Source organism: Polyergus mexicanus, unplaced genomic scaffold (genome assembly GCF_030449975.1).
Source record: "Polyergus mexicanus isolate NDT 795.1 unplaced genomic scaffold, iyPolMexi1.0 SCAF_3, whole genome shotgun sequence".
Taxonomy (NCBI): Eukaryota; Metazoa; Arthropoda; class Insecta; order Hymenoptera; family Formicidae; genus Polyergus; species Polyergus mexicanus.
In genome coordinates, this window is record NW_027223323.1 from 10,156,519 (window position 1) to 10,169,689 (window position 13,171).

General features: G+C 38.3%; 1 protein-coding gene across 4 annotated transcripts in view; it reads right to left on the reverse strand.

Annotated features, from left to right (window-relative positions):
• The window catches only part of Rdx (BTB/POZ and MATH domain-containing protein rdx), an 89,344-nt gene that overhangs the window by 38,353 nt on the left and 37,820 nt on the right, over nucleotides 1-13,171 (reverse strand). For all 4 annotated transcript variants that reach the window (XM_070293118.1, XM_070293121.1, XM_070293120.1 and 1 more), the window contains one exon: nucleotides 8,365-8,421. The gene's annotated coding sequence lies outside the window, so the exon portion shown is untranslated. The remainder of the gene's footprint in view (nucleotides 1-8,364; nucleotides 8,422-13,171) is intronic.

Here is a 13,171-nt window from a genome sequence, read left to right on the forward strand (position 1 = left end):
GGGAGGGCAGGGGGTCGGAGAGGAGGAAAGAGCGCTCTCCGCGGAAGGCGGGGGCGGGAAACGACGACGATGGCGATGGTGTTGGAGAAAGAGAGAAGAGCGGCTGCTCGTAATGCCCCGGGAGAAGTGATTATGTTAGAACGAGCGAAATGGAAAGAGAGGAGAGAGGGAAAGGGGGGGGGAGAGAGAGAGAGAGAGAGAGACGTAGCCAGCAGCAGAGCAGCGGCGAAGGGTTCAGACGAGGTCAGGTCACGGGAGACGAGAGAGCCGTTCGCTCGGTCGATAGAACGAAGCTACCACCTATGCTATGCGGCGGTGGCGGCTGTGATGGTGGTGGTGGTGGTGATGATGATGATGGTGATGATGGTGGTGGTGGTGGTGATGGTGGTGGTGGTACCACACCATGTCGCGCGCTCGCCATGGCTAATGAGAGCGAGCGTACAACCACTACCATCACCACCTTCGCCACCATTACACTGCGTACTACGCTATGCTACGGCGAGCCCGATGCGATTTCTCGACACGACAGGCAAGTCTGGAGCAATGCTCCCGTCAACGTGTCGAATGATGTCTGATTAAATGCCGAGTGGCTCCCCGGTCAACGTGAAATATGCGCGCGAATAGGAAAGACAAAAGACACAAATTGAGATGTATCGCTGATACGATATCGCTATAATGCACATACATCAATATGAAGTTCAGCAACGAATATAGACAGTAAAGTGTAAGTTAAGACATGTTGTAATTGCGTTACATGTAACGTGAAGAGAAAGGAAGAAAGAGAGAGAGAGAGAAATTTAAATAAATTGTTCGACTTGTTTGATTAATGCGTCAAAATATCCTTGATACATCACAATATTGTGTAAGATTTATTACGCGATGACAAATAACAGTTTCGTACATGTATAAATTTCGTATATTTATAAATGTATTAAAGCACATATTTTATATATTCATTAATGCAAATCGAATTGATGAATATCTATTAAAATTGTCATTCCTTATTTACAAATACATTTCGCTCAACATCGTTACAGACGTTTTTGCTGCCTGCACGTACGTATAATATTCATTTTAATTTATCACTTTATTATAAACTAGTCTCTCTCTCTCTCTCTCTCTCTCTCTCTCGACGAGATAAATTATTGACGCTTTTGTCCGACCTGTCGGACTGTTTGTATGTAAATAGACGCTTGTAAATGTATGTGCTCCTCACGGTCGTCGATTAAATGCCAAGTGAAGCGGTTAAAGAGAGATCCGAAGCGCGAACTCGACAAAGTTGCAAACACGTCTGGGCTACCATTATTTAGGCCCCTCATGCATTTTTCCGCGAGGTTGCGCAGTTTTTCCATTTTTTTTTTTTTATCGCTCATTGTTCTTGCACCCGCGTAGCGTCCAAAGACATCTGCATCGAGAATGCACGAATAATTTCTATTAAGGAAAATAAAACCGTGAAGTGATACCGCGGCTCGTGTCGACAAAGTGCGATGCCGGTTGCTCGCCTGGCTTCTTCGTCCGGGTATTTCCTCGTGAAAAAGCTCCGCGGAGATGAGGTGTCGCCATTAACCCGACAATGCGTCGCGTCGCGTTATAAACTGCGAGTTATATTTCTCAAACTCTCGCAATTCACACGACGGAAGTCGATTGTTACCTCGTTAACAATACGAGGTAAAAACGGAATACATTAACCTCCGGGCCTTGTGACTTTTCTATTGGGTTGAGTAAAAAGTCATTGCGTATTTTTTGTATGTTTTTCAAAGTCATTTATTTATATAAAGAACAAAGATCAATATTTTCCATTTTGTTCGATGACCTTTTGCCATCTTTCGGTGAGCTTCATAATTCCTCGTTCGTAGAAGGACCTGTCTTTATTGGCGAAAAACTGAACAAGGTGCTGATTTACCGCCTCATCTGAATTTAACGTTATTCCACGCAAGGAGTTTTGAAGAGAGCGAAACAAGTGGAAGTCGGCGCAAGGTCAGGCGAGTATGCTGGGTGGGGCAACACATCCCATCCAAGCTCCAATAATTTTTGACGGGTCGCCAAAGATGTGCGTGGTCTCGCGTTGTCGTGATGGAACACAACTCCTTTACGATTGACGAGCTCCGGACGTTTCTGGATGACAGATTCGTTCAAACTGTCCAATTGCCGACAGTACACATCCGAATTGATTGTTCGGTTCCTTGGTAGGAGCTCAAAAAACACCACATCCTTCCAATCCCACCACACTGAGAGCATAACCTTCCTCTGATGAAGTTCTGCTTTTGAAGTCGTTTGAGGCGAATCATCACATCGGGACCAAGACCGTTTGCGTTCCACATTGTTGTAAACAATCCACTTCTCATCACCAGTTATCATTCGTTTCAAAAAAGGATCGTTTTCTTCACGTTTCATGAGCATATCGCAGATGTTTATACGCGCCGTCAAATGAACTTCTTTGAGTTCATGAGGAATCCAAATATCGAGCTTGCTTACGTATCCCAGCTTCTTTAGGTGGACGCGAACACTTTTTTGACTGATCTTCAATGTTTCTGCAATCTCTCGTGTCGTGTAACGTGGGTTTGACTTGATCAATGCCTTTATTTTCTCGTCATCAACCTCGGTGGGCCTTCCTGACCGAGGAGCATCTTTGAGATCAAAATCACCAGCGCGGAATTTCTTGAACCAGTTTTGGCACTGACGTTCTTGTAGAACATCGTCATCGTAAACTTTACGCAATTTTTCACAAGCTTGACGCGCGTTCTTCCCTTTACGGAAGTAAAACAGTAAAATATGGCGAAAATGCACAGTTTGGTCTTCCATCTTCAACTTGTTGTAAAATCTCCAAAACTCAACCAAATCGCTCAATTTTTTTTTTAGAATGAAGCTTAAACCGTCAGCTGTTAAACGATATATGACAAACATATGTGTGAATGACTCTAGTACTGCCAAAACTGAACTAATGCCATCTGTTGCAAAAATACGCAATGACTTTTTACTCAACCCAATATTTACAAGTGGCATATTTAACATGAATCAATATTGAAAGACGATTGTGGCTTGTCTCTGAAACGTCATAATCGCCAGGATACTTGATATCAATTTATTTACGGGATATGCTAATTTTCGCGAATCGCGAGAGATTAAAGCATTAACGATTAATGACTCATTCATTAAGAGAGTTGGATTCGCTCCGAGAGAGATGGGATCGATCGTAGGAGGAAAGTCGAGAAGGAGCTTTTCCGGCACATTACGAAAACGCGGCTCGTCGATAAATAAACGTTCGATAACGTTGCACGTGCGGTTAATTAAATATCTGTAAATTCATCGCCGACGAAAGAGAAGAGGGTTACAAGGAGACTCCTCGGGCTCGTCACTGCTTCACGGTCGGGTAATTGATCGTGGAAATGACTTTTACGATAAAACGGAGTCAAAGTCAAGACGCGGGCATTTGACACGGACCTCGCTCAACTCGGTCAAGGCAGAAGACCGTTAGAACACTCGTCGTAGGATACGCTCTATACGCGGTAGTGAATATATCGCGCAAGAGATGCAACGCGAGCGCGTTTCTCACGATGTTGATTCTTGCTTAGATCATCGAGAAATGTGTGCGACATGGGACATCGAAGCGACCGGTACGCATCTCGTGAGTCCAATGTTCGACCCTCGCACACTCTCAGAAAGGATTTCTGATAACGAGACAAAAAATATTCTTGACATATTTAATCGTATCACAACCTTATGCAACAGTATAAAAATAAAACAATTTTAAAATTAAATCAATAATTCCTTTTCTTCTCTCTCGAATTAAATAAGATTGTCTTACTATCTTGAGACAAGAGTAACATACCATATACAAATCTAAGCTTATATATTCTTGCATTTAGAATAACTTGATGTTAGATTGCTACAAATTTCCATCTTCATCTTTGTGAGAAAATTAACGGGATAGCACCAAGAGCATTTTATTCTAGATTTAAGAATTTTCCATTTAAGATTAAAATATTCCTTTTTCAATAATAAATATGATTGTCGCTATATCGATCCTATTTTATGACAGATTGAAGAGTAATAGCATTAGATCCAAAAATCTTTTCTGTGGGTGCATGAATCTAATCTCGTGCCGATCGCGATATTAAAAGTTGTACAGTCTCGCATGCTCGGGATACGGTGGTTTCATTCTATTCACCGGATACGGAAACACATCGAGATTTATGTTGATATATCTTTTATCTTACCGCGTTTTCTACACACGATCTAGAGTCTCGACTTTCCCTTAATATTATAATTGGCTTAAACGACAGTCGTTGTTTTCCACTTTCTTCATTGTGTAGCTGACACGCGTCTCTATTTACTCTCTCTCCGGCAAAACGAGCGAAATAAATATATATATAGATGTGAGACACGTAAAGTCAACGATCTGAAAATATCATTCCTCGACTTTTATTCTCGCGTAAAGCCCGCGCTTCATTAAAAGAAAAAAAAAAAAAGAAAAAAACCGCATTGAATTAAATTTTAAAGTTAATCTCTCGAAATACAATCGGATCGCGCACAAAGGAATTCGGATTCCCGATGGAGGGACAAACTCTGGCTATATTATTTATATCGACGAAAGAGATTTCTCCATGTGCCCGATTCCATCGACAATCGCTGACATTTCTTCTGGGAGGACAGGTGGGAGGGCGCGTTTGAATTGTAATAAAAATGAGGTCGGCTCCTCTCCTCTCCTCTCTTCTCTTGTGGGCCAAGGCATCGCGCGCGCGTTAGGCGATCTCCGCTTTAAAAGAGAGAGAGAGAGAGAGAGAGAGAGAGAGAGATCGTCGAGCGCGACATCGATCGATGTAACTACTTTTTTTACGTCAACTTGGATTATATTTATGGAACAAAGAAATATGTATATGCGTGTGTGCATAGGCACAATAATTTTTGTAACAATAAATTGTATTTATATATAATGAATTTGAAATTATAGAAAAATACCAAGCAGACTTTTATAACACTTGCGTTTTTTAACTCTTAATTCAAGTGTTTTTTTTTTTTTTTTATAAAGCAGAAGAGAAAAAGATTGAGCTTAAAGAGATTGATAATTTTTACCACGTCTGTATAATTTTCATCGATTAAGTAGCTTTTAGTATCTTTTTTCTACAATTAACAGTATTTAAAAAAAGAAAAACGTGTTTTTTTTTTTTAATTCGCGAAAGTTGATTAGATCGACTTAATTCATTTACCTAATGAAAAATAAGAAATAAAAAGACGTAAAGTGTCTACTGTTCGCAAAGAGAAAAGAGAACGATGCGATTAAACGGATTAAGCGCGCTTATTATTCGCGCTCCATCGCGAGACGAACGGAAACGTGCATAACAGCGTCACTAGAAATTCCGAGAAGTCCGGTATGACAAATTAATTAACGGTGCTCCCTGGGTCGGCTCGTTAACTTAATTACCCTTGGGCACGAGATTCGGATTCGCTCGACTATAAAACGTACGAGGTTGATTATAGCGACAAACTGAAATCGGATCGAACTCGTTCGCGATCGGGCATCGAATCGAAGGTCGGCGTTACATAATTTTATTATAAAGATTTTCGTCGTTTGTGTTTTTGGGACGCGTTTATCGGACCGATAACTAATTTTTGCGCAGAAAGTTACAAAGCCAAAGTGTATCGATCGCCTATCTCCGGGTCGTTTCGAGGATAAAGAGAAGCTGCGCATTTGGAGCAATAAAATATATTGTCATAGTGAGATCGTACAAATAATAAATTCTATCGGAGGGTACCCCTCGAGAGTACGTCTCGTTTTATCCATTCGATGCCGAATTTTATCGGAAAGGGAAAAAAAAAAAAAAAAAAAAAAAAAAATCTGTAATGTTATATATATTTATTTTCTTTTTACAAACTTGAAATATACCTTCGGATAATAAAAATCTAGACGAGTAATAAAGTGAGATATTTTTATTCGAGAGAACGATCGTTTACACAAAACAAGAACGAATAAAGGGAGAAAAACTTTTCGGCGAGAATTTTATACATTTTTCACGAGAATCTCCCAGGTTCGAATTAGTCGTCCGTGGCCTTCGACAGACCCGGATAATCTAGATATCTTTGTGAAGCAGCGGAGCCCACGATCGATTCCATCGATTATCGATACCGGGGTTAAGGTCATTCCATAATCTAAGAGTGATGTAGTAGTAGCGTCCTCCCCCCTCCCCCAACCCTTACATGTGAATTTAATTTCTCGTGGGGATGCTATATGTTACCGAGATGACAAGAAGAATTATCGGAGGCTCGAAATAAATTTATAAAATGATATCACTGGACAAATAGCCTGAAATCTCAGACACGACCGAGTGTCTAAGTCGCCTCTTGACAAATTAACCACGATGAACGATGTAAATGTAAAGATAAAAGACACCTCGAGATTGCGAAAGTTTCGAAAGCGAGGACTGAAGGGAAAGTCGAGAATAGAGAGATTGCCCGGTTTCGATGAGTCGAGAATATGGGAAAGTTCGAAATGGTGTAATATATATATATTTTATTTGATAAACATTTTATTTAATCCTCGAATTTAGATTTCTTTTACGCAACTTTTTCACTTTCTTCGTACAATGCAAATGTTTTAAATCGATTCGACATTTGAATTTCGTATGCTTTGATTTTTGATATAAGTCAGCTTCTAATATCTCGAATTAAGCTTATCTCTAATTAAGATGCACTTGTACCAGAAGCATACCTTATGAATCTTTCGAAGAAAGATCGCTTCCCGTAATTCGAACCTTTCCCATTTTCTCATATCTACCATCGATTATCGCCGATCGATCGTCGATCGAAGAGGCAGGAAACGCCGGAGGTCGCGTTAAAAGTTACATCTCCGTGTGGGCTTGGCCGTGTGTATAGAATGAATGGAACGGGCGAGAAGCGAGAGGTACGCGCGTCGTCACGCATACGCGGCTCACATATACGCACATTCGAAGTCACGCACACACCCGCGCGCATAGAGGACGTCCTCGAGTGCTCGTTTTACCACGTCCTAGACGACCTCACCGTCGAAAATAACCATTTGGATGGTCGTCGACTACGTGCTCGCCCTCGCCCATTATGCTCCGCTCTACCGATCCCGGAAGCGGCGGCGGCGGCGGCGGCTTTCTTTCCCGTCGTCCTTTCCGGAGGTTTTCGACAAAGCCCGCCTAACGACCCGGCACGGTCGTACCGAGGCCGAACCGCCGCCGTTATTTGCACGCCACGCTAATCTAATCAAACAGTTAACCTTTCCGACGATGGGAACGATGCGACGCTGACGCGACCAAGCGAGTATGCGAATGTGGTCATACCAATGGTCGATGTCAAATATCCCATCACGTTAAATGAGTTTCGTGGAAATATTATATGAAAATATTTTTCGTATCTTTGTAATTTTAATTTCATATATACGCGTTAGTATTACAACTTTAAATTAAAATTCTAGCAAAATCTTTTTTCACTTAGTAATACGATATAAATTAAATTGATAATATATTAGTTGAAGTATAATGACAGCTTGATTGACGTAATCGATGCAATATTTATACATATATATTTTTTAATTAATCCGATTATCGGGGATGATTGCTCGTGTCGTCGTTAATCTTTAAACTACGGGAGCGCTAAAAACGTGCCACGCGCTAAATGCACGCTTATGTAGTAGGAAGTCACGTAAGGATCACCGACGTTAGTGATGGACAAAACGCCGATATCTTTACGTAAGCGCGAGGACAAATGATGTCACTTTCGAGTCTATCGACAATAGCCCTGAAATATTGTTGTCCGCGCGTACAACGGTACAAATTGTCGCTTCTTCTTCTTCTTCTTCTTCATCGTCTCTCTCTCTCTCTCTCTCTCTCTCTATCTTTCTTGCACTTGACACTTATAAAGTATTCGTGACTGAGATTCACCGCGCAAGAATGAACGTCCCGATCGAGAAATAACGCTCGTAATTCCGTGCGATAAACTATGCGGAAGAGGCGACACAAGCCGACAGGAGATGTCTCACTTAAATTGAAACTTGACGTAAATCACGTTCCGTGAAAATTAGATCAAAACTCTTGAGTACTTTTGATAAAGTTTCAATCTTAATTTTAATTTTAGTTTTAAACAATATTAATTTTGATAAAATTTTTTAATAAACATTAATAATGTATCAATTATTAATATGCGTGTGCGATGAGTTTACTATTGTAATGTCTTATTAATAAAACAGCGCTTCTTTTCGGACAAATAGACCGTTTCGGATAATTTAAAGATTAAAGCAGATGCTAAAATTAAAGAATCTAGAGTCCGCATCGTTTAACGTAAAAAAATTAATCAGCATTTATTAATAGATTTTTTTTTCTTTTGTATTATGTGTCTACTTACTCGTCAGCATAGTTTGCTTCGCCCTGATATCACTTATGATACACACAACAAAGATTTCTGAAATCAAAAAATCGGAGAAGATATATAAGTACATAAATCTATCTGCGTAAAATGGAAAATTCATGATATAGAATCGAAGCATTATATAATAATCTTTATTTAACTTCAGCTTAACGCCAAGAAGTGGACTTGGTTTACACAATACCTATAACTCACATACCTTTCTCATTCTCTCATACATACCCTTATAATTACCTCATATTCCTATTTTTTCTTATAACCTTCTCCTTCTTCTTCCAAATTTTCCTTAATAACCTTCCTTTCGCCATCATCTAACACATCGTTCCACAATTTTTCCTCTACTTCATTCTCATCCTTACCTATTTCTATAAACCAACTTTTAGTTACGTCACAATCTTTAAAATAATGACTTATACAATCTTCGCCTATACCGCAAAATACACAGGCATACGCTTCCTCCCCTAACCAATATTTATTTCTATCCTCCATGTTTCCGCACCTTAACCTTAATAAAGCCTTTACGCTATCGCCGAAATTTCCTATATCCACATTTCCTTCCCTTAAATACATTGGCCCTTCCAACCTTATTTCCAAATCCTTGTATTTCTTATTATATCTAGCTTCCCTAATTTTATTATCCTCTAATTGTCTCTGCACTTCCCTGCCCCTATTTCTCAACTCCTCTCTAATATCAATTTCTTCCTCTCTTAAAATTTCTAATGCTTCGATACCCCACCCATTTCTATTATAATATTTTTCTCTCTCCCTACTATACATATCCCCCCCTCTATTTACTTCTTTTTCCATCCAACACTTTTTTACCCATCTACTTGAATCGAAGCATTATATAAGTTCGCACTTTTAATTGCGAATTTTACAGATATATAAAAAATATATTGTATAATGAAAAATTTAAATCATATATATTGTGCGACTTTACATATAAAATAGAAAATAGAAAAATCACAATTTTTCGTCGCATGTCGTATAAAAATATATCCGAGTATTGGGAGGGATAGATTTTGTCGCGTTTCCGAAATTTTATTTAAAGTTTTGAATAACATCCCACGAGAGATATAAAAGAAACTCTGAACATTTTTACACTCAAACCAATATTGCAAGAGATATCGTGATTTTTTGTGACATTTTGCGAAAATCTGACAGAGTATATTTATCCATCATATGAAGATGAAAGAATTAATTAACGCGTTGTTGATGATTAAAATCTCCTTTATAATCGACAAAACGCGGTTAAAACATGTACATATAATATAATATGTAAAAAATATTTCGGCAACAAACTACATATCAATAATATTGTATTCGGCCTTGGCAACGTATAGAGCTCTATTGTTTACATATTCCAATCTTGTTATCATTCGCACGGCGACACTCGAATAGTAATGTAGTAGTGGGAGACGCGTCCTTAAATTACTTTCCTTTATCATTCGCACCCGAGCAGTAAAGCAGTGCGAAACGTTTCCTAAGTTGTCGATTTCTTGTTCTAAACGCGATCGCGACAAATAATGAAACATAATTTACTGGTTATTATAATTAATGATCAATTAACTTTTACAAAGATGAAACTATGATAAACTTTCATCGAAGCGCGTATTACGTGCGATTATTTATTACTGGAAGTAAAGATCGAAGCAACAGGAATAAAAATTATAAATCATCGTTTCGTTGCGATCCTTCCATTATCGATTTTTAGAATAATAATTATTTCTCTAACAATGCTTCGATTTAAATATATTTCGTCCAATGCTTTAAATTTTCCTAAAAATGCGAGCATATATTAATTATTAATTAAACGATTGTTTTATTATAACTTTATCACTTTACTCTTTCGATCTTTCGAAATGTTTTATTAGCGTATACATACAGGGTGTCCCATTTTAACGGACTCACTCAAATATCTCAGAAACACTGCGTTAAATCGAAAAATGTTTCGAACAAAAGTTGTGTGGCTTCAAGGGGGCCATAAGATGGTGACAATGATTTGACCTTGGAAAATCATTTGAAGGTCATGTGAAGGTCAACTTTAAAATCTTAAATAGAAACCCCCATTTTTTATTCAGTATTCTTGTAACTGACATCGAGAGCTTTCCAAAACACTATAATAAAGTATTTTTTCATCAAGTACTTTTTGAGTTATTTTATATTTTAATCTGACATTTTGATATAAAAAATTAAATATCTCGTAAAATATTTAGTTTTTGATAATCTTACCGTAATACTTCTATGTACAGAATAATGAGACAAATCAATTAGTATAAAAAAAAAAAATTGTTTTCAAGAAAATTATTTACAATGTATTTTTTTAAACAATTATTTGTTTTTTTTTTGGCACTAATTAATTTGTCTCATTATTCTGTACATAGAAGTATTACGGTAAAATTATCGAAAACTGAATATTTTACGAAATATTTTATTTTTTATATCAAAATATGTCAGATTAAAATATAAAATAACTCAAAAAGTACTTAATGAAAAAATACTTTATTATAGTATTTTGGAAAGCTCTCGATGTCAGCTACAAGAATACTGAATAAAGAATGGGGGTTTCCATTTGAGATTTTAAAGTTGACCTTCACATGACCTTCAAATGATTGTCCAAGGTCAAATCATTGTCACCATCTTATGGCCCCCTTCAAGCCACACAACTTTTGTTTGAAACATTTTTCGAATTAACGCAGTGTTTCTGAGATATTTGAGTGGATCCTTTAAAATGGGACACCTTGTATATCAGCAATAGAGATAGCATTGTTGTAACGAGTGGCGCATGATTTTAGCATCGTGTCAACGTTGAGTGAATTGTAATTTTCGCGTTATTCTCTTACGATATAATAAATTGCGTTCTATGATTCCGTGATTGGGGGTGTCGTGCAGTGTCTCGCGATTGTTATACGATTTATAATTAATTGTGTTTTCGCGAATGAATGTGAGCGCCACAAGGAAACAATAAAAGATGGATAAGAGAGGAAAAGGAATTCTGAAAAAGAATCGGGCGATGTACAAAGCAAGGATATACGGTAAGTAAATTATAAAATGATTATCATTTATATTATTTTTAAAATAGACATATCTCTCCTTCTTTTTTCGTTTCGAGGATTTAATAGAAAAAGGGATATATATATATTTTTTTTATTTTTTTTTTCTATTTTACTCTGCATAAAAATATATCAATATAAGAATCGACATGTATCGCTTGTCGGAATAATTCGCTACATTCGTGAGCGCGTCAGCTACATTGGTGCGCGATCGCAACAAATGCACGTAAAAGCGTTACCTAGGATCTTGTAATAATCCACGATAATCCGACCTTTTGCCGTACGTTTCACGAGGGATACCTACGACGATGATGGCGGAGTGAAAATCGGTCTGTAGCTGGAAGCTACGACAGAACTTTCATATCGCCACTCTACCCGACCTTCACATTTTCACTAGATAATTTTCACTCGGCGGCCGATGCTGATTCACTTTCCTCCTTGGGTGGGCGTTTACATCGACCCGTGTGCAAAAAAGCGCAAAAGATCCGGTCACGAATGGGGATATTGAATCAGACCCTCGCTAATGATACATTGCCGTATATCGTGTTAACTGGACCAAACGAATGGGGTGTTATGTCACTTTTTCCTTTTTTCCGCAAAAAATTCAATAATTCGAAATAATCAAAATTTAATTTTGTAGAACTTTTATACATAGTTAATTTATAAATATCGATTAAATTATATGATTAAAAAAAAAATTTGCCTAACTAAGGTCAAAAGATAGAGAGGATACGTTGAAAAAAAATAATCTCTTAACATTGAACGTAGTAATATTTTGTTACCTTTTGTATTCGCTCATTCTCGCGCGTACAATTAAAGTAATAAAATGTAAAAGCGGATGCTAAAACGGGTAAATAAGCTACGCTATAATAAACTCATTTCCAATGCCGTGGCAATGGCTCTATTTGGAATTGGCTAGAAAGCGCTCTCGGGAAGGGAATCGCTGTATGTTAACTCGATATTCTCGCGGCTCGAATCCATATCGTTCTCAATTATCGAAGCTTTCACCCTCGCGCTTATACAGAGGCGTTGTTCTCCTCCAATCGCTCTAAAATCGGTACCCTATTATCACACGGAACGACGTCATGATAGACTCATCGGGCATTGTCATCGGGAACGTTAGCGAAAATCCTGATCGCAAGCTATAGAAAAGGGTAAAGGGAGAAGAAGCAGGAGAGATCGACGAAGAAAGAGGAAAAGGAGGAGGACAAAGTGACTACGAGAGTATTACGTTGGGAAGAGAGAAAGAAAAAGAAAGAGACAGACTTGAATATTGCCGCGTGGTACCGGATGGAGAGAGAGAGAGAGAGAGAGAGACAATGTGGGAGGGGGCAATCGGGGGACGATTTGGACAACGACGGCCCTGAGCCACTTGCCACAGTAGGTCAGCTCTCTTCACCTCGCTTTGCCTCGTTTTTCGAGCCTCTATAATACACACACAAGGTGGAGGAGGAGGGGATCCTCCTCCGTTGAGCTTTTCGAACAGCAATGAACGATATATGCTCTTCTCACCCGCGCTATCGCCTGCTTTAAATCGATATATTACATATATTTGATCCAGAATCCGTTTTCCTATCTCTTTTATCAAGGATTTTTACGGCTTCAATAAATAATTTGGATGAATTGAATGGGCGAAAATGATCTGTTACATACTTGGATAGGATTTACTTTCCCGAATACTTATAGCGTTAAAAATAGAAATTACTGAGTACTCTGCGTTGATACCACTGCTT